The sequence below is a fragment of the Apodemus sylvaticus genome, chromosome 3, assembly GCF_947179515.1.
Source record: "Apodemus sylvaticus chromosome 3, mApoSyl1.1, whole genome shotgun sequence".
Classification (NCBI taxonomy): domain Eukaryota; kingdom Metazoa; phylum Chordata; class Mammalia; order Rodentia; family Muridae; genus Apodemus; species Apodemus sylvaticus.
The window spans coordinates 5,706,082-5,727,357 of NC_067474.1; the positions used below are offsets into that span (position 1 = coordinate 5,706,082).

The window sequence follows — 21,276 nt, forward strand, 5'->3', positions numbered from 1 at the left end:
TCTGCAGTTTGTGGTAATTTGGTATAGCAGCTGGGAGGTGTGAATGCAGCCAGGCTGTTTAGTCAATTAGATAATCTAGTCTTTAATGAGCTGATCGGACTACGTACTATGAACGCTTTAAGAGCTTTTAAGTGTGTTTGCTTCAAAAGCAAATTTACTGTCATTTGACTAGAATCCTAGTCAGCAGGAAAGCCAGTTTAATTGGGGGACACAATTGTTTTTACTGTTGGATGTAAATAGCTAGGATTTGTCACTTAGATAATAAACACTCGTATCTTAAGGAGCAGCTGAAGACAGGTTGGGACATAGGGGACCAGAAACTGAAGAAGACACTTAGAGCAGCAGGTGCAGGCAGGCTGGGGTAAATCAGAAAACATTACCAACGGTAGATTGAAAGCAAAGTTAGCCACAAGAAACTTCTCTGATATTAAGAAATTGAAAAACCCAGTTAAACTTTGAGTTGGTTCTCATTTTTTTGCTTTATTATTTTAAATTGATTTTTAAGGTTAGCACAGCAAATGATGGGTTTCTCTTGGGCATTTTAAGGCATTTTCCCCTTCGACATTCTTCCTGTGCCTGAGGCCCTCTTTCCTCACACACTGTCTTTAAGCTTTCTTACCTCATGAATTCCCCTGTCCTCGCTTCCACAGATTCTCCTGTTCCCCCTTCAGATCTTTTCCTCCCCTTTATTGGTCACTAACCCCCCACCTTACATTGAAATCTAGATTCTGCATATGAGGGAAATCATACAGTATTTTTTGAGTCTGACATAACTGCTTGCAATATGGATCCTCTGGGGTTGTCTATTTCCCTGAAAATGTCTTGACTTTATTTTCTTTAAGACTGAAAGAACTCCATTATACATACACACCACATTGTCTTTTCCCATTCATCTGTGATGGGCGTGTAGGCTGGTTCCATTTCTGGCTATTATGACTTAGTGCCTCAGTCAACATGGACGTAAGTATCCCTGTGGTGTGTTGGTTCAGAGTTCTCCTGTAGACCTCAGGAGTGCTAGACTTACCTCACATAGTAGTTCTACTTTTAGCTTTTTGATGAACCTATGCCCTGACTTTGATAGTGGCTATGAAATGCCATCATCAGGGAATAAAGGTTTCTCTTCACCATACCCTGAAAAGTATTAGTTGTCTTTTGTCTTCCTAATAACAGACATTCTTACTGCATTGAGAAGAAATCTCAAAGTAGTTTTAATTTGAAGGCTAAGAATTTAAAAAATATTTTCTGACCATGTATTCCTTCTTTTGAGAAGTAAGCTATTCAGTTGACTAGCACATTTATTGATTAAACTGGATAATTCAATTGTTTAATTTTGTAGTTCTTTATGTATCTAGATATTAATTTCCTATCTGATGTATTGTTGGCAAAGATGGTTCCTGTTTATAAGTTAAAGGCACTGAGAAATTATTATACTATTACGTAGATAAATGGATTTTAGGTCAAAAGCACTTAAGTGTCAGGTTAGGGGGATTCCCAGGCACCCCATCCACTCGGAGGGGAAGGGAGCTGGGGAAGGACTGTGGGGGAGGGGAGCAGTGAGCAGGATATAAGGTGAATAAGTAAAAATAAAATTAAAAACTGCATTATGTGTCCTTATGTATTTTTTATTTGGTCCTTAGTGAGGGTAGATCCTGTCACAACATTGCAGTGGTTGTCTGTGGAATGAGCAACATTTTTCTCCCAAACTGAGTAGCAATCCATTGATGATCTCAAATCACCATGAGCCTTATAGATTCCCTAGACCACAGGTTAGGCATGCTTGGAAGCATGGCTAGAGGCTGTAACAAAGCAGTCATGTGCATGTCAGCATCTTATAAATTGTCTGCATAAAGAACGTGGACTGCTGGGTTGAAGAATCCTACCTATCATTGTCTCTGATCTTAGAGAAGAGCTTTCTCTGTAAGTCTAGACACAAATTGAGTAAGGACAAATTTAAAAGCTGCATCTTCCAGTGCTTTTATTCTTGAACTCCATGGATGTTCCTAAAAGTCCATTGCTAATGGCAAGTTGGGTGGTCAGGCTCACTTTGCCTTGCCACAGGCTTTTAGAACTGTCTCCCAGATAGTGCCAAAGGCACTAGGCAACCAGGTAAAGAAGGAGACATTTTTAATGGAAAATCTCTAGCAAAAGATACTTAATTTCCTTTTATTAATTATAAAAATAATAGGCATACACACACAAATACATGCAGCTATATATGCAAACAGAGGTCTCTGTCCCTTGAAGTTGACGGTGCTGATAAGTATTGCTCTGAAGAGCTGTGTTGAAGGATCAAAGGAGAGCCCTTGCTGTGACCACAAGCCCTTTCCATGTGAGTTCCTCACAGATAGATGCTGTTATTTGTGGTTATGGCTGCTGTTTACAGAACTGGCTACTGAGTGAGGTTCTGTGCTTTGGATAGCAAGGCCCTTCTAAATGCCATTCCAGTTTTGCATATGCTAAGAAGCTAAAATTTGACACTCCCAAGCAAGCAGAGGACATGTCTAACACATTATTTTAAGATGGCACATAAAAACTGGAATCCTTTGAGAACCTGGTTGCTAACATCCATCTAAAGCATATTAACTAGCCTCTGCAAAGGCTGCTATGTATGCTCAACCACTGTACCACAAACACATTTTAACCTCTAGGATGCTGCAAGGCTTGGAACAAGGGAAGACTGAATCACCAGGGGTCTCCTTCTTTAGGAGAAATGCTGTGCAATTTTGGAGAATTGGATAAATATAATAAAATAGAGAGGTTCATCTCTTCACACATTTAAACGCTGATTTACAATTCCTTATACATAATTCTGTAAGATGTGGTCCATGTCTGAGCATCTAGCCCTGAGATGCTCATTAAAAATATGTTATTCTCATCAAGGTTCTCTCTGTATGCACATGCAAATCCATGTGACTGCCATCCGTGGCCATGAAACCTCCTTAATCTTTGTTCTGACACAGTTGAAGAAGACAAACTTTGAGCTTTCTATATAAACACACGAGCGAGCACAATAATCACGTAGGCCCTCATGGCGTCAGCCTCATTCCAGTTTTCCATTTCGAAACAGCCAGTGTTTGCTTCTTAGAGTTAAGTAGACCAGAGAACAAAGCCAGGCACTCGATGACTTTGTACTTATATGAAACACACAGTTTTTGGTCTTCCTGCTTGAGAGTTCTCATTCATTAATACGGTTGGGAGACTGTCAGGTACTGAAACTTTGGCAGATAACAGAAAACACCCAAATCCACATGCAAAGCAGGCTGAAAGGAACCACCCATTGGCTTTCCTTCTCTTTCCTCTCCTCCCCTCCCCTCCCCACCCCTCTTTTGCCTCTTTCCCTCCTCTCCTCTTTCCTTCCTCCCCCTCCCTTCCTCCCTCTTTCCCTCCTCTCCTCTTTCCTTCCTCCCCCTCCCCTTCCTCCCTCTTTCCTTCCTCTCCTCTTTCCTTCCTCCCCTCTTCATTCCCTTGTGGGGCCAAGCCCTGAGCCCCTTTAGGCCTGTTCTAAGCTCTGCAGCACAGCATGTTTGCTGCTACCCTTTCCTGATACTTTTTTTTCTCATTCAAGTGGTTTGTTTTTTGTTTTGTTTTGTTTTCAGCAATCTTTGTTGACAATTCTTATTCAACCAACCTGATGCCATTAATATAGTGGATTATATCTTGATCCAATGACTATGTTCTTATCAGGAGAATTTTAAATGAAGACATTTGGGATTAGTATAATCCATTAAATTATAACAAAACATTTATCTATCAGGTCAAATTGTAAGCTTGAAATTACTAGAGAAGTAACTTAGTAAAACAAACCATTATTTTTTTATTTTTATCACTTAAATAAATAAATGGTATAAATCGGAATAATTTATACCAAAATGGTATAAATCCTTTCCTTTCCTTTCCTTTCCTTTCCTTTCCTTTCCTTTCCTTTCCTTTCCTTTCCTTTCCTTTTCTCTCCTCCTTTATCCTCCCCTCCCATCCCCTTCTGCCCTGCCCTGCTCTGCCCTGCCCGCTTTGACCTCATTGGGAAAGTAAAAATTCTGTTGCAATAGAAACGTAAACACTTGCTGTTTTAATGCCACAAACAATGGACAAATAAGAACATTTAAAATAGAGTCAATCTATTAACTAGGTTTCAAGCTTTTAACTCTGGAAATTGTTCGTTTCAGCAAAATGTGCATTTGAGGACAGCACAAATCAACTCCCTCTCACTTACATCACCTCATTTTGGCTTTCTTTTTCTGAGAGTATTACAATAAGGGTGATATCTTACATATTAATGACTGCTTTTAGTCAACTGATTATAGTATTTATTCTCTCTCATTCTGCTTAGGATATATTTGGTTCTAAATTCAACCTTTTGATTCCTGGTTTCACATAGCCATAGATGTGTTTACTTTTTTGAATTTATTATTTTGTTTGATTTACCCACTTGCTAAATAGTTAATGATTTCTCAAGGTTAATTTTAGTAACCAAAAAGGTATCACAAGGAAATTTTCCCATTCTTACCTTAATAATTTACTGTGGGATTCATGCCTCACAACTTCTTTTCAACTTGTGTTTAACCAGCCCTATGTAAATGCATGTGAGGTTGCTGTAACATCAACCCATAATGTAAACAAATTATTTTTTCTTTACACTGTGTTTCTGGAGTTGCTAAGCTCTCATGGATCTCATGATCTCCACATAGGTTTTGGTTCTGTACCCAGTCTCTTCTGTGATGTGTTCACTTACACAACTGCCAGCCTCTCTAGATTTACAGAAGATGTAAGGAAACAATTCAGGCATGATCAGAAATTTCTGGAAAGAACTGCACTTTATACTGAACTTTCTTTGGTTCAAATGATTTCTGGTTTCTCGTTTAAATGATTAGAATTCAACAACTGTTGGAAGGTTAGGCTGTTCTGAGTCCAGAGCCTAAATACTAGTTGAGATTATAAGTTGACATAGGTTGGCAAGCTTATGTAACAAGTACCTTTACTTGCCAAATCATCTCTCTTGGCCTGTTCCTAACTTTTCTACGTCTGTTGTGGTTTTTATTGTTTTGGGTGTTGCTACACACTCTTCCTATCTTTAAATATATATCTGTTTAGGAGTTTGTACCCTACTTCTGACTATATTGCTCCCAGATTAAAGCACACACGCATACACACACACACACACACACACACACACACACACACACACACACACACAGAAACCTTTAGATTTATAACACGCTTTAGAGCACCACAACTAGGCAGATATCAACCTTCTATGCTATCGTCTCTGCTCCCAGTGGCGATACCTGAGGTATGACGTAGGCCTGTTCTGACTGGGCTGCTCCTACTCCATCAGGCCAGCCCCTATGACGTGTGCTCATGATTCTCCCACCCCATGTCGGCTTCCGTCTCCCTCCTCCCTCTTCTTGTGGTGTCTACCTGAGACCCCCAAGCCCAGGAACCAATGCTCTGCTCACCAATCAGGGATAACTTGGGAAGGGGGCAAGGTTTGCACAACAAAAGCTGGTGTATGTGGGAATTCACTCGTCTTGGAGCCACCAGATCTTGGGATACAGAATTTAGCATTCGAATACCTGGATGCACCAGACTACTCCCTACATATTTCTATTAAAAATACGACCCTTACTGCTTAAGGTATGGCTGCTGCGCATCAGTAGGTGGCAGAGAGGAGAGATGCTTTATCTAAGCTCAGTGTTGTAACCTATGGACATCTGAATGATGAGTAGCCTAACATTCTGTGAAAAACTGAGCCTGAGATGATGACCAGTTCGACACCAGGGGCCTTGGACAGGGAGTTAGCCTGAGGCAACCACCAGTCTGGCACCATTCAAGCCAGGATGGACTCCTAGGATGGACCGAGGGTCAGAGTGAGCCTGAGACAGACAACTCCTGCAAAAGACTACTCGGGCATGCTCAGGTTAGGAACAATCCTGAGGTGACCGCCAGGCTAGTGCTATGGGGCCTGGAGATGGAGCTAGCCTGAATGACCATCACTTGGGTGCTATACAGATCGGGAAGGGGTAGACCATGTTTGAGATGAACCCTGCCCGCTACTATAATGCATAAGTGGGGCATAGCACTCCTGAGACCACTCCTAGGATGACCCCAGACACTCAGAGACCCCAGATGCCACTTATAGGAGTACGAAAGTGGTGGAGAAATGGAAGAGAAGGAGAAACAGAAGGGTGTGGGCACAATGAAGAGAGGGAGAAATGGAGACTTGAGGGTAGTGAGGAACATCTTGATCTGAGTAGCTGGTGATTACTACCCAGGGCTACATCTAGGTACATGGCCCAACAAAAGAAAGGGTCTGTTACCTTCAAAGGTTAGGCAGACATCCCTAGTTTGGACTGCTGCCTAGAGACGTGTTGATATTTGAAGACTGTGAGGAACTGGCCCTACCCCTCACCTGGGCGTTGTGGGAGAGCTGGCCCAGCAGCATGTGAGCAGAGGGATTGATCCTGTTCCTAGCCAGCTGAACCTCACCTGGGCAACACTGTAGAGCTGGCCCTGGCTTTGGGAGTTGTGGGAGAACCAGCTCTGAGGGCATGCGAGCAGGAGAGCTGGAGACTGACCAGCTCAGATACCTCTCAAGCCCAGTTCCAGGGCTTTAAATTGACTCGCTCCAACATCTACTCCCTTCACAACTATGGGAAATAAATGTCCATTGCTTATAAGCTACCCAGTGTTCAGTACCTGTTCTAGCAACCTCACCAAATTAGGGCATGCCATTTCCTTCACTTTGCCTTTCTGAATTTTTCTTAAAAGTCAAACCTCAGCAGAGCACAGTACTACTTGTTGAGATGGGAAAGGCAAGACTTCAAGTGTTACACACCCGTGAAAGTGGGTGGAAGGAGTCATCTCAGGAGAAGCAAGGTAGCATCCCAGCTTTCTGGGAGAGAGAGCAACCAACCACTGGTCTGAAACAGATAGGCTCGGATCCCGGGATTTACAGACTCATGAGAGACTTGTGTCTTGAGCCACCTGCAATGTCCTGGATTCTTAGATGTGAATGCTTGTAGTGCTTTGTCTTGGTTGTCCTTTGTCTTGGTTGTCCTTTGAATGCAGGAATTCATCCAATGTTGTTGCCTTAAAATGGTGGAACCGAGGGTTTCCAGGGACGCTGTACCCAGTCTGCAAGCAGAACAGGATCCTAACAAGCAGCAGTCTGGGTGTGTGGAGGTCCTGTGCTTGAGTTAGGAAATGAATAGTTGCGTGTACCTGATGTTTTTCAAATGCACTTTTCTGTGGAAAATGTTCTGAATCTTACCATTGTATGAGCTACAGCCAACATTTTGAACTATTAAGGAGAAACTCTGCATTCTGGAAACAAACTGGCTGGTCTATGACGTACTGCTTCTTCTAACCAGTAGGTGTCTCTGTTCCATTATGCTCTGCCCCGAACCCAGCCAGGTTCCTCCTGGCCCTACAAGTTACATAAAAGGCATCTTTTCTTTAGAAATCCTATACTTTGGAGAGAAGATATAAACAACTTCTCTTTATTTATACTCACTTTGACTCTGAATTTGGCCTCGCTTCACATGGCTGCTTGCTGAAAATGTTGGAGGGTGTTTTCGAGATAAACTCCCTTTTCATTCTTTGGTACTTAAATTAGCCTGGTTGCTAAGCTTGATCTCTGTTAGATAAAGTGGTGCATTTCTGAGAAAAAACAGCAATAAACACAGTGTAGGCACACAGCCCACTCAGATGGCCAGAATCTTCCTCTCAAACAGTTGTTTCCTCTCTGATAAAAATGGAGCTGTGGGTTAGGCTACATAGGTATTCATCTAAAGCATGAATCTTTAAGAGCTGGTATTGATAACACTAAGCTATGTGGCTTTGGGTTCCAGACTAAATGTGTCCATATTTGGACTCTGCCTTTCATACCGCTTACTTGTCTTTGAGCAACATCTTCAACCTTCGTGCCAGTTTCCTCATACACAGAAGGATAAGGATAATAATGCTATTATTCTGTGATAAATCTGTAGAGATTAAACATCATATGAGTTCAGGCACTCTGAATACCTCATGGTATATATGGGTTATATACGATAGATATTGTTTGTACATATGGGATAGAGCCCTTTCCTGTTCCCGCTTTTGACATAGCTGAACCGAGCCATTTAACAGTTGCTGCAATACTCAGATGCAAGCTTCCTTTACAAGTTGTCTCACTGACAAAGGCTGCGGATCAGAAGTAATAAAACTGCCCCATGGATCTGTATCCTGCTGAGTGATTTTGCCTGGCCTGCATCATTTTTCCTTCTTTTTCTTTCTTTCTTTCTTTCTCTCTCTCTCTCTCTCTCTCTCTTTCTTTCTTTCTTTCTTTCTTTCTTGTAATCACTATATATTTTTTATTAGATATTTTCTTTATTTAAATTTCAAATGTTATCCTCTTTCCTGGTTTCCCCTCTGGAAACCCCCTGTCCCATCCTCCCTCTCCCTGCTTCTATGTGGGTGTTCCCCCACCCACTCTCCACCCACTCCTGCTTCCCCATTCTAGCATTCCACTACACTGGGGCATTAAGCCATCTTAAACATTCTTAGACAATAACTCTTAGAAAATTACCTCATAGATGAACTGCTACACAAAAGAGTTACAGAAGGGTGTTGATATTAAGTTCAAAGCAATGTTTTATTCTATAGGCTCAAAGCAACAATTTCATATGGCCTCTTTTGATCATAGTACACACCTGTGGCTTCTTTCTTGGAGCTGACCTAGAATGAATGTTTTTCATGGATCACAAATTTGTCCCAAGCCTATTTCTCTTTTTAGTGTAATTGTAAATGCTCATTCTATTTCTTATAATGCAGCCTTTACTTAAGATTCTATGAGGAGTGGGAGCATTCTATTTCTGAGTCTAACTTTATTGTATCTTTCTGGCAACACCCCCTAAAACCATCCCTTAAAACTTTTTTCCTAAAATTATTTTAATCAAATCAGGAATCCTATAAAATTACTAATTCATCTAAACTGCATTAATTTATGGAAGTTGATCTGTAGGAAATCTGCCCAATAGGGTGTGCCCAGGAATCATTAGACTGTATAACAGTGATAGGAAAAGGCTTATCAGCTGCAAGAAGCAATCCTGAGGTGAAGTCTCCTGGGACCTTGTCTCTCAGAGCTCCCCCATTGTAGGCCATGCAGAAACAGTCAGCTACCTCCAGGAAAGTCACCTGCCAGCCTTAGCTTCTCCCAGATGGCTCCTGATACCCACACTCAAACTTGTGCCAAGGAATTACACAATTTGGCCAGCCAAGAGCTGATGCTCAGTGCTTGGGTGCTAGGTGCTAGGTGCTGGGCAGGGGCAGTCCTGACTGACAGGAAGAGTACTCAGTTTGGGCTCTGGCATATTTTGGTCAATGCAATAGTAGACTCTTCTTTAATCATGGCTGGGTAAAAGTGCTTGCTATTAAGTCTGATGACCTGAGTTTGATTCCTTAGATCTACATGGTGGAGTTGAGAACCAACTTCTATAATCTGTCTTCTGACCTCTACACACATTCTGTGGCATGTGTACCTCTTCCCACCAAAATAAACAAGTAGGTAAGTAAGTAAGTAAGTAAGTAAATAAATAAATAAATATAAAAGCAAATCGCTTGATATCTTGATTTATTAATCTCTTCAATGTCATTTTCAAGTCAAAGGTTTGTATGGTGTGTGTGTGTGTGTGTGTGTGTCCTTGAGAAGACTCTGGAGTAAGCCTAGAGATGTAGTCTGCCATTGGAATTTCTGCTCCAGAGAGACTTTTTAATATTTAAGAAGGAAAATAAATTCTCCAACTGAATACATATGCAATGCAGAAAATTGCTACTGACGCTATATTGAGTTTAATGCCTTTTCCAACAAAATCCTTGAGAAAAGAATAAGCACATTATGCTTGGATGGTATACTCAGAAAGTCTCCACTGTAGAAATGACTTTCGAATTATTACTTTCCCTTTCCTTTGCCAGTGTCTGACAATGCATGATAAAAAGTTAGAATGGTGACATCGAAAGCCAGACCCTGAAGGTTTTTAATCGCATGCTGAACAACAGCACAGAGGCAAAATCTCACGACTCCAGTCAGAATACATTTGTTCTTGTGCTGCTGATCTGGAATATTTTTAATAAGTACACTTGCATATTAACTAACTATCCATACTTTTCACCTGCTGTAATTTCACTTTTGTTTCTACTCATCTATAAAAACACTTGTCTTGGGGTTGTCCCTGGTCTTGACTTAACCCAGAATGCAATAGGTACTTACAGCCCCTTCTCAGGTGCTCAATAAAAGTTTCTTCTATGTACCACTCCTGTTCTTGATGTCACCCACTTCCTCCAATGCCAGGCTGAAAGTGCCTGCTCTTTAGTTCCTTCATGCCTGCCCCACCCTTGAGGCTGCGTTTCACCCCCCCCCCAGTGTTTGTCAGTCACTTCTACTGCTCTTTTATTCATCCATTCATGTCAGTGGCTCCCTATCACCATCTAGACACAGGCGGTTCTCAAATCTCCATTTCCAGGAGAGTTGCTGCCACTATCAGTAGTGACTCACTGAGGCTCTGTGCTTCTCAACGTTATCTCACCCAATAGCCTGTGAAATAGACAATGTCATTTTCCTATCAGTTGTAATGTTCTCTTTTGTCCCTGTGCGTGTTTGTCCTATATCTGGTAATGTTCCTTCTCTTTCTCACCTCCCTGGCATACCTCTGGTTTGCAATTAGATCGCAAGTCACCTGACCCCAGGTCGGGTGCAGCCCGATGCATGATGTCCGCTATCCTCCTTTCTCCCATCAGATCACTTGATGTGCTGTCCGTCCAGGCTCTTCTGTGGCTGTGTGCACTTAATTTCTTTCTAAGCTTTGTAATGATAGTGGCCATATCCACATTCTTTCTTTTTACTATGTATGTATGTATGTATGTATATATATATATATATATTTCAAAAATCTTCGGAATGTGAGAAGTGTTTGACAAATATTGGTTGACTGCCTGACTAAATTTGAAGTTTTGAACTTCTTGAGACAATCTGAAAAATAACCAAGAAGAAAAATAGCGACTCTTTTCTCCTTCTTATCCTACCATGGGTATAAGATGGTTGAGATCAGCCCCTGGGTTGAGGGTATTTTTGTTGATGGGTCTACTAGGTCAGAGGGGTGGAAGCTTCCTCTAAAGGGTGTTCCTCCCAACCCCTGTTGATCCTCTAAGACGCAGGGGGCTTGTCTGAGGTTGTGTGACTCAGCACTAGCTCTTGCTGTTCTGCAGCTGCTGTGTTTGTGTGAACATCACCACTTCTGACTTGTTCCACAGCAACACTTCTCTTCTTGCCTTTGCCTTTTCCTTCCCTAGGCCTCTCTTCATCCTTAAGCCTCCGTGAACCTCCTAAGTTCTCAACCTGGTCATGATGGGTTTGACAGTTCATAGCTTCTTGTTTAGAAGGCATGTGGCAATGCTTCTGAGAGGCTGTTTATAATTCTGCCCCAAGCTCACCTTTCTAGCCTCACTTACCTTCTAAGCCTCATCATGCTCATTTTGCTGTAGCACACCACGAGCTTGTGGTTGCTCCATCCATCCATCTCTCCATCCACTCATCATCCCTAACCAACCCACCAACTGACAGACTGGTACCGAGTGCCAGACAATGGAATAAATTGCCAAACAAATTTAGAGATGATCGCTGTTCTTAGTTTCTGGAGACAAACATTGATCAAATAATCAGTAAGTAAATTTATTTATAATTAAAATCAGATCTGTGAAGGAAATACTGGGGCTTAGTGCCACAGAGATGGCTGTCATGGACTTGAGGGTCAGGGATGCTTCTCTGAAAACCTGTTGCTGGAGGGAAAAGAAATGACAGAACTAGACAGGCACAAAACAGTGCCTCCGAAAATCCTCACTGGATGAAACAAAGTGGCAGGGGAAACACTTAAAAAGAAAGAGTTAGTATAGAGCTTAACGTAGATGAGTGGTTCTATAGACAGTGTCCTAGGAAGCTGGGAAGGGAACTGACTTCCTCAACTCAAATAAGGGGGACAAACAAACTGAAACTCACAGCCAGAACTGATTGGCTAAGGCTTTAAACCTTATTCTATATGTTCAAGAAAACTTATGTTAGATGTTTACATTGTCCACTAGGTTCATAGACATCTGAAAGTCCTTCTTCAGGCTCCTCAATCTAAATTTCTAATGATAGTGACACAGAGAGAAAGATGGAAGTGCTGATGCTCAGATACCTTCCTCCGGTATAATCTGACTTAGAAGCCTTTTACACATAGTTTTTATTTTTATTTTTTATTTTATTTTTTGTGAAGAGTTGGGGGAATGGAAGAATCCACATATCTCTCTGTGTGCTTTGAGGTCAAGTTCTAGGCTGCACATGACTTCAGACAAGGGTGCTAGGCCGGATCTGTTCAGTGAGGCAGTCTATAGTGTTGGAGTGACTTTCTTTGCTCCACCCACACTCTCTCCTATGCAGTGCACAGCTTTAGAAGATGCACTTTTAAGTTGTTTTTGAAGACTGTACTTTGGTTTTATTTATCAAGGTACTCCATGGTTGGTTAATTCTTTGTAAATAAAAGGAACAAAGAACACATACTTATCAGCAAGCAACTATTTTTACTTCTAAGCAAACAAACATTGATTTGCTTGTCTGCTATTAATGGCAACATTCTTATGGTGGCACTGATGGTACTGTATCTCTGGGTAGAATATAGATGATATACCCTTGTAATCATAGACTCTCAGTCATAATTGCCCCATGCATTGTTCAAGGACAGGTAATATGAGGTCACAATGGGTAGTTCTGGTGGCAGAATTGTGACAGAACTTAACAGTCATTAGAAAGCAATCAAATGAAGTAGTCTGCTGTCAGGAAAGTTATATTTTAGAAAGTCAAAACATTGTGAGTCACTCCTTTAGAATGCAATTTTCTATTTTGGCTCCATCTCATTAATTTGCAAACTAACTTCTAGTCTAAGAGAGGAAATGATTTTTTGTAAAACCATCCAAGTAACTTTCTTTCATGGAATAGTTTAAGTACCTTTAAAACTATTAAATATTTTGATTGTAAAAAAAAGTGGAAAACAAATGGTTTTCCTAAATTATAGATGTTCTTGTTTATTAATTAGGCCTCATTTTAGAACTAATGATGATTGGGACTTCTTGGAAGGGTTTCTGAAGCCAACAAGGATCATAAGCTCAACAGGGAAATACAAACAGGAAATTCGCATGAAAAACAGTGAGGCTTTTAGGGACTTGATTTTTTTATATATATAGCAGAGAAGAATGAGGAAAGGAGGCATGCTAGGTCTTTGCTTTGTTTTTAGTGTTCTTATTTCTTCTTCCATACCTTCAGACAGCTATGCTAACATGCAGGACACACATGGAAGCCCCGGGGTGGCTTGACAACTCATCAGAACGGTGATGGTGAGTTAAATAGTGACCTGCTTCACATGCAGTGGAGAAAAGTTTTGCTTAGGAAGAACTCCTATGGGTTTCGTTTGTGGGAATCTCTGCTCCCCTCATCTCCTGATGTGCACCCCAGGTATCTCATATTAATTCCTGAGGTTCTGGCAGCCCCGAATAGAATACACGCACTCTGCCTCATGGATTGTAAGTAAGGTCTAATTGTCAGTCTTCCTACCCCTTCCAGAGAGTCTAGGGTTAATGTTGGCTTTTTTGACCTGGATTCAGTATTTGTGGGATGATGGCCTTTTTATTTTTTTTGCAAGAAGCCTATGTCACATATGCAAACAGTTGAGATGCTCTCTTTTCAGTGGACTCCAAGGCTATTCCAGGACTTGTATCCACAGCTGATTAGAAACCATTACCTGGGCTGGAGTGAAGCCCAGTAGTAGGGCTTAGTGAACATGTGTGAGGACCTCAGTTTGATTCTTATATTATAAATAAAACAAAGCAACATCCATAGCCGAGGACAGGTTATTGTGACTAGGCTCTGTTCTTGTTTTGCTGTAACCGGTTTTTTCCTTATCAAAATGCTCCCATGCCATTAAACTCATGTAATTTTCTAATTCATCTGGAATTTTAACATATAGAAAGTTCCACAAGGTTCTGAGAGGTTTGAGGCTGCTGGTGGTGGTTTTGTTTAAAGTTTCTGCAATTCAACTATTTTTCCTTAGGTTCCAGCAGAATGGCCAACATGGACTAGAGAACAGTGTGACTCTGTGGGTGGTGGGTATAGGTGGCAGGAGGAAGTGGAGGACAGGCGAGAAGCCTTCAGACAGTTATTCCTGTGGCCTAGGTGGTCTTTATCAGTCTGCAGTCAGCTTTAAATAGATTCAATTATGTTTCTTTTCAGAAGTCAAACTTAGCTTCTAAAGGATTTTGAGAAAACGTAACATATTTTGGCTATTAGGTCATTAGGAGCCCATTGAAAATGAGGTCAGTATTTGCCAGCTGTTTTTTGGACAAAGGAGGATAAAGATTGCTTCTTCAGATCTTGTTGAAGAGTTCACGGATGACTGTTACTCATCCTCCTGTCTATCCACTTGACTTAGTTACTTTTCTATTATTGTGATAAGACATGATGGCCAAGGTAACTTATAGAAGAAGGAGGTGATTTGTTTGGGTCTTACATTTTCAGAGGATTAGAGTCCGTGACATCATGGTAGAGGGTGTAACAGTGGGCAGGCAGGCATGGTGCTGGAGCAGTAGCTGAGGGCTTACATCTGATCTACAAGCACAAGGTAGAGAATGGTAATGACAGGAGGGTTGAGAGCTAAAATCCCATCCTCAGTGACACATCTCCTCCAACAAGGCCACACCTCCCAATGTTATACCAACTGGAGCTCAAGATATGAACCTGTAGGAATCATTCTCATTTAAATTTAAACTACACACTACTTGTCTATCCATCAATCTACTCACACAACTATCTAACCATCTATACTTCCTACTTCCTTCCGTCCACCCACCCATCCATCTACCCACCCACCCACCCATCCATCCATCCATCCATCCATCCATCCATACACACACACACACACACACACACACACACACACACACACACCCCTACCTGCCCATCCATCAGTCTACCCATCTAGGCTATGTAAGGTATAAGGAGTACAGTAGTGAATGAGATAAGATTTTTCTCTCTAGAGCCTAGATTTAGAAAACAATTAATTAAAACAATTATTCTATGAAAAGATGATTTTTCCAGCATAAATTTATACAAAGTACTATGGCAGCATTGATGAGGACTACTTTAAGTTTTTTAAGTACCAAAGATACATAGTGATAGCCAGCTAAACTAATTTAGTTTGGACCTGTGTTTTTTCCTCTTGTCCAATTTCAAAATGTCTAAGATCATTTCAGGGGGCAGCAGAACATGAAGTGGAATTAATCTTGTATAGAAAGTTTGCTACTTTGAATAATTGAATTTCATAGAATCTAAAACTATCTGTACACATTGTATGGTAGTTATAGGTCTTAGTAATAGTAACCTGTAAACACATCAACTTGAAAAAATAATTAGTGACATGGCCATCTTATGCATGCAAAGCAAATCATTTAGATAAAAATAGAATAATGGGAAAATGTTGGTATAAAAGTTTAAAATGAGAAGTAGAAATATTTTAATTATGCAGTTCTCCTCAAACTCATTTTAGAAGCAGTCCATGTTTCCTTTTTAACATACATGATTCATCTGGGAGTTAGCCTGTTTTTGGATTGTAGGTGTTTGTTTATATTTCTAAACGATTTTTATCTGTCTTTCAGGCATATAGTCTCATCAAATAAAAAATGTTATGCCTTATCCATAATTTTGTACTCTACAAAATTAAATCCTTGTTAAATGAAATTATACCTCCATTGAATAAAGAAATATTTCTTTTCGTTCCAAAACTTTGTGTAGCCAAAGAGAAAAACTTTTGTGTTATTTATCTGACCCAGATTTGGAATACCTGGTAGTCTAGAATTCTAGATTTCCTGTGAAAGAGCATCTTTCAATATTTTATTATTTAAAATTTTTATTTACTATTTTAAATTTCTTTAGACATTTTATACATGCATGGAGTGTGTATTGATCATATTTGTCCCTTCCACTTGCCTCTTTAATTCTGCCAAGATCTACCTCCCTTCCTCACCCCTTCCCAAAGCTTGTGTTTCTTGTCCCTTTTTTTTTTCATTTAACAATACACCAATGCTAATTTGTGCTGCTCATATATTCCTGGGTATAGGACCATCTGCTCAAAGCAGTCATTCTACTGAAGGCTATACCCTTAAAAAAAAAATCCATAACGCTCCTTCTCAGAGTCCATCAACTGCTAATAGTTCTATAGCTATTCTATACTTATAGTTCTATACCTATAGTTATATAGGTGGACTCATGAGTCATTGGAAAAAGAAGCTTTTTAGAGATTTAGGGTCATGGAATATTTAGAAGTATTCCATAATTTGAAAACTTATTCTATGTCAAGGAACTGACATGATTTGCCACAAGTCTATCTGCTTTTCTTTTCTTTCTTTCTTTCTTTCTTTCTTTCTTTCTTTCTTTCTTTCTTTCTTTCTTTCTTTCTTTCTTTCTTTCTTTCTTCCTTCCTTCCTTCCTTCCTTCCTTCCTTCCTTCCTTTCTTTCTTTCTTTCTTTCTTTCTTTCTTTCTTTCTTTCTTTCTTTCTTTCTTTCTTTCTTTCTTTCTTTCTTTTATTCCTTCCTTTTTGTTTTGCTTTAATTTTTTCTTTTACTTTTGAGACTATAACATAATCCAAACATTCCCTTCCCTCCCTCCAAACTCTTTTACATGTCATCCCAAATGCACGGTCCCTTTTATCATTACTTGCATATACATGTACATGTTTTACATACATATACATGTAGACACATGTATATTTCTAAATATAACCAGTTCAGTCTGTCTAATGTTACTTTTATGCACATTTTCAGGGCTGACTTTAGGTATTGGATAATCAATTGGTGTTATCTTCCATAGGGAAGACTATCTGCAAGGGAAACAAATGTAGAAGGAGGAAGAAAAGGATAAAGTAACAGCAACAATGTCCGAAAAAATCAAAAAGAGCCAGACTATTAACTATTCATCTAAAAAGAAATACAATACACTTAAGTCTTTATATACATACACACACACACATATATATATGTGTGTGTGTGTATTTATGTATATGTATGTATATATGTATGTATGTATCTCTCTCTCTCTCTCTCTCTCTCTATATATATATATATATATATATATATATATATATATGTATCTATCTATCTATCTATCTATCTATCTAATAAACTTTTCTCATTTGGGCTAACAATGTCCTTTCTAAAAGCCAAAAATCAACTAATAACCCCCCACTTCCCAGTACCAGTCATGAAAAGCTCTCTTTTGAGTTGTTGGTCAGAGTTGTTTAAGAGACTCGACAGATATTACAGACTACTGCTTTTGCCCTTGGTTTTCCCCAGAAGTGGAAGGCAAGTCTCTATTGCTGAAGAGGCGATGTGCTTCAGACTCAGGACCCTGAGAATCATGAGCTGGAACTGACCTGAACAACCTAATGGTGAGCTTTCTTGGTATCAGAAGGCACCATGCAAGCTTCCAAAGAAGGGAAGCAACCAGCATCCTATGTGGCTATGACACCTATGAAGTAGAAGTCATTTGAAAGGTGAATCCAAAAGTTTCAGCATTTGCCTTTAGACTTCTAAGGCTGGCCGAAGACTTGAGCTTGGTGATCATCTTCATCTTCTGGGGAGGGAGGGAGGGAGGGACAGTAGGCATGCACCACTGTGCTCAGTTTTGAAAGCAACTTTAAATAAAACATTTCCCCCTAGAGGGATGGATATAGTCAGAGTTTTCTGCATTTCTTCAATTTCATGGTCTTTAGTTGGGGAGAAGAAGGAAGCAGTGTGAAGAACTTGGAGACAGTAGAGTGACAATGTATGGTGATCACGAGCCAGTATGTGACATAGAGTGACAATGTATGGTGATCACGAGTCAGTACATGACATAGAGTGACATCACTGGCAAGATGGTTCAGGGTAAAAGCATGTGCCACAAAGCCAGGTAACAGATCTTTCAATCCCTGGGACCATGTGGTGGAAGGAGGTAACCAACTTTTACAGGTGGTGCTCTAACCTCCACGTATGCCGCATCCTAAGACAATAATTTTTTTAAAAATGTAAATCAAAAGTTTTTAAAAATCCATCACTTTGTATAATGAATACATGTTAATATTAAAAATTTCATACTTACAGAGACATGAATTTCAGAGTTAGAAGTGAATGGAGAAGTTACCAGAATAACCCACCTCTGATGTTTCTACTCTCAGTGAGATTTGTTCCACTACATCTGTCTCACAGGTGGATATAACACAAGACAGAGGGACAGGGACATATTGATTTTCTTCACTAGCTGGTCGTCACAGGCCAAATCATAGAACAAGTCTACGATTTGTACTAAATGTTCTACTGTATTATATGTTCAAAGTATATACAGTTATCATTCAGGAGTCATATTTTAGAGACTGGACATGATCCGTCCTTTAAAGGGGTGAGTGTTGGATTGTGGTCTCCAATGTGGCCAAATGAGAGGGGGTAGAACATTTAAGAGAGTCTGAGAGGAAAGGAAGGGCATCATTGGGGGTGTTGTCCTGGAAAGGAAGTGATATCCATTTTACAGGGCAAGCTAATTGTTCTCCTGAGACTGAGCTGCTATAGAAGAGCCTGTTCCTACCTCAAACATATTGATGATCTTGTAAGCACACTCCTTTATGCACATGTTCCTGCCATAACATAGCTCACCATGATGTCGTAGAGCTATGGTGGCCCCTGCAAGACCTGGCACCATGATCTTGAAGCTCCAGAGCTATGAGCTAAATACAAATTTTAAATATTTTTAAAATTTTATTTATTTTCATTTTGTGGATGTGAGTGTTTTGCCTGCAAGTGTAACTGAGCCCTCAGAGGCCAGAATCTTGTCAGATTGTGTGGAACTGGGGTTTATAGACAGTTGTTAACTTCTGTGAACCATCTCTACACTACCCTCAAACAAAAGTGTTTTTTACAAGTAAAGCACTCCCTTCAGTATTTTGCTCTAGCAACACAAAGAAAGCTTATGGACCACATTCTTTCCTAAAACCCCGCTGCATAAGGATTCTCTTGAAATAACTGGGTTATTTACTTCACTGATTTTATATACATTTTTTATGAACTTTGGCTATAAATTGGACAACAGGATCTATCAACATTAAATAATACTATAAATTTCTTCCATTTACCAAACATTTTACTTCAATGCTAATCTCAGGGGACATTCCTGATACTTGTCAACCTTATGAAGTTTGATTCTCTAACTTATCAGTCCAGAACCTTGCACTCTTCTCTGGCGATATGCCATGTTTAAGATTTCAATTTCTAAAAATCTGCTCTCCTATCATAATCTCCACTCTCCCCAGCCTCCCTATTCTCTACTCCATGACGCCTACCATTGACTTCTCAAACTCTTCTGCCCACAGCTTTTACTATTTACTCTTCTTAGCTTCATGTCCTTTGGTGTCCATTGTGGATGCCACGGTCTCAGCCACCTTCAGCTTCATTACTTTCTCATCCATGTCCCTTTGTTCCTCTGACATAGGTCAATGTCAGCTCCCGTCTTAACAGCTGTACTCATGGCTCCTAGCTCAATGTTCCAGTCTGCTGAGACATACTGGCCGAAAGCATCATGGCTGAGCCCTCCACATCAATGAAGGGTCCTATCTTACTTAGTGCTTGGTTTCTTGTCTACGTCTTCTGCAAGTACCTCGTTCCCCTCAACGCATCAGTTCATACCAGTTCGCACCAGCATCCTTTTAGATTCACTGAGAACTGTTTTCTCTTTGACAGGAAATAGCAGCTCCCAGCATTGCAGCCCATCAAATCCTTGCCCTGCTTTTCAACTTTATGCTCTATACTACTCGACTTTGATTGCTGATGTGAATTGAAAAAGCCACTGGTGAAAGGGAATTTGGTAGCAACTAGCAAAGTACATATACCCTGACTCAGCAAATCTACTTCTAGAAATTTACCTTAAAGATAAAATGACCCAAACACAAAACGCCTCCTTAAGCAGGGATTAATTCTAATACTATGTGAAAGAAGAAAGTTATGTGTACTGTCTGCTAATGCCATCCCACCAAAACTCATGTGGCTAACACTCTAAGAAAGAGATGAAACCCTACCACCTTAGATCATAGTTGTGGGTTGTTCAGTATTGATTAGGAGACAATAGTGATGTATAGAAGAAAGCTTTACTATACTATTTAAAAGGTGATAAAAATGTAAATTCACACACAGTTTTGCTTTAGTTAAAGAGAAACAATGCTAGGCTGGCAGGCTCTGAGGTATCGGTTTTTCCCAGGGCTGGGCTCTGCCTCTTGTAACAATGATGCTGTGCTTTGCTGTTATTTGCTAAAATGTGCCTGCTGTTGATGTTGCTTTTGGGTTGTCTGCTGCCCTTCCCACGGAACCTCTAACATCAGTGCTAGATTTTGGACTGCAGTTCTCCTAGTGCTTCCACGATGGAGGAGTACACGTGGCCCAAATAATGATGGCTATGAAAATCCCTGCTTAATATATAACCAATATTTCATTGTCTCTTGAACTTGAGCACAAAGAAATACGGAGGAAGCACTCCCCCGTCAATCAGGCCAAAAGAGAACCAGGTCCAAAAAGAGATAAAGGAAGTGAAAGAATTCTGTAACTCAAGTGTCTAGAAAAGCTTGTCAATAGCTAACATATGGAAAACATACCTTCCGAATTGCATTGGTTTAGCCCAGTACTAGGTCCCTGGTTAATGTTCAAAAATAGTTACTATTTGGTGAATTTAAAATTTTTCAGGTTGGCTGAGAAGCAATATTCATGAGCCCATGAAGAAACAATCTACTTATATACATTTCTAGGAAGGTGAGCAACACTGGGAAGAGCATGAGTAGGGGAGGTTCTGGCTCGCCTTCCTGTAGGTGTAGTTTAATGAATGCTTTGGCTTCCATTATGTCAGCCAAAGCTGATTGTGCCAGAGGAGTGAGCAGTTAGCTTTCAGTAGCAAGGTGTTTTCAGCCTGGAGTCACAATTTGGGAACCATCTCAGCTGTCAGGAGGTGAGGACCACTTCCTTCTTTCTAAATGTGTGAGTCTTTGCTAGACGTGCAAATCCTCATGAATTCCACAAGAAAATTAATCCCTGTTTAATAAAAACAGACATTGAAGTACAAAATGGACAAACAGATACGCTAAGTGTGGGTCCCAGGGCTGCTTCCGGAAAGCCCCTTCTTGAACACAACAGTCGGGCACTCTTAGATA

At 40.3% G+C, this 21,276-nt stretch overlaps 1 protein-coding gene and 1 pseudogene across 1 annotated transcript in view; one reads left to right on the top strand and one right to left on the bottom strand.

The window, feature by feature from the left end:
• The window catches only part of Kcnb2 (potassium voltage-gated channel subfamily B member 2), a 439,736-nt gene that overhangs the window by 17,496 nt on the left and 400,964 nt on the right, over positions 1-21,276 (bottom strand). The gene's annotated exons all lie outside the window — the stretch shown is intronic.
• On the top strand, positions 5,619-5,732 carry LOC127681981 (uncharacterized; annotated as a pseudogene).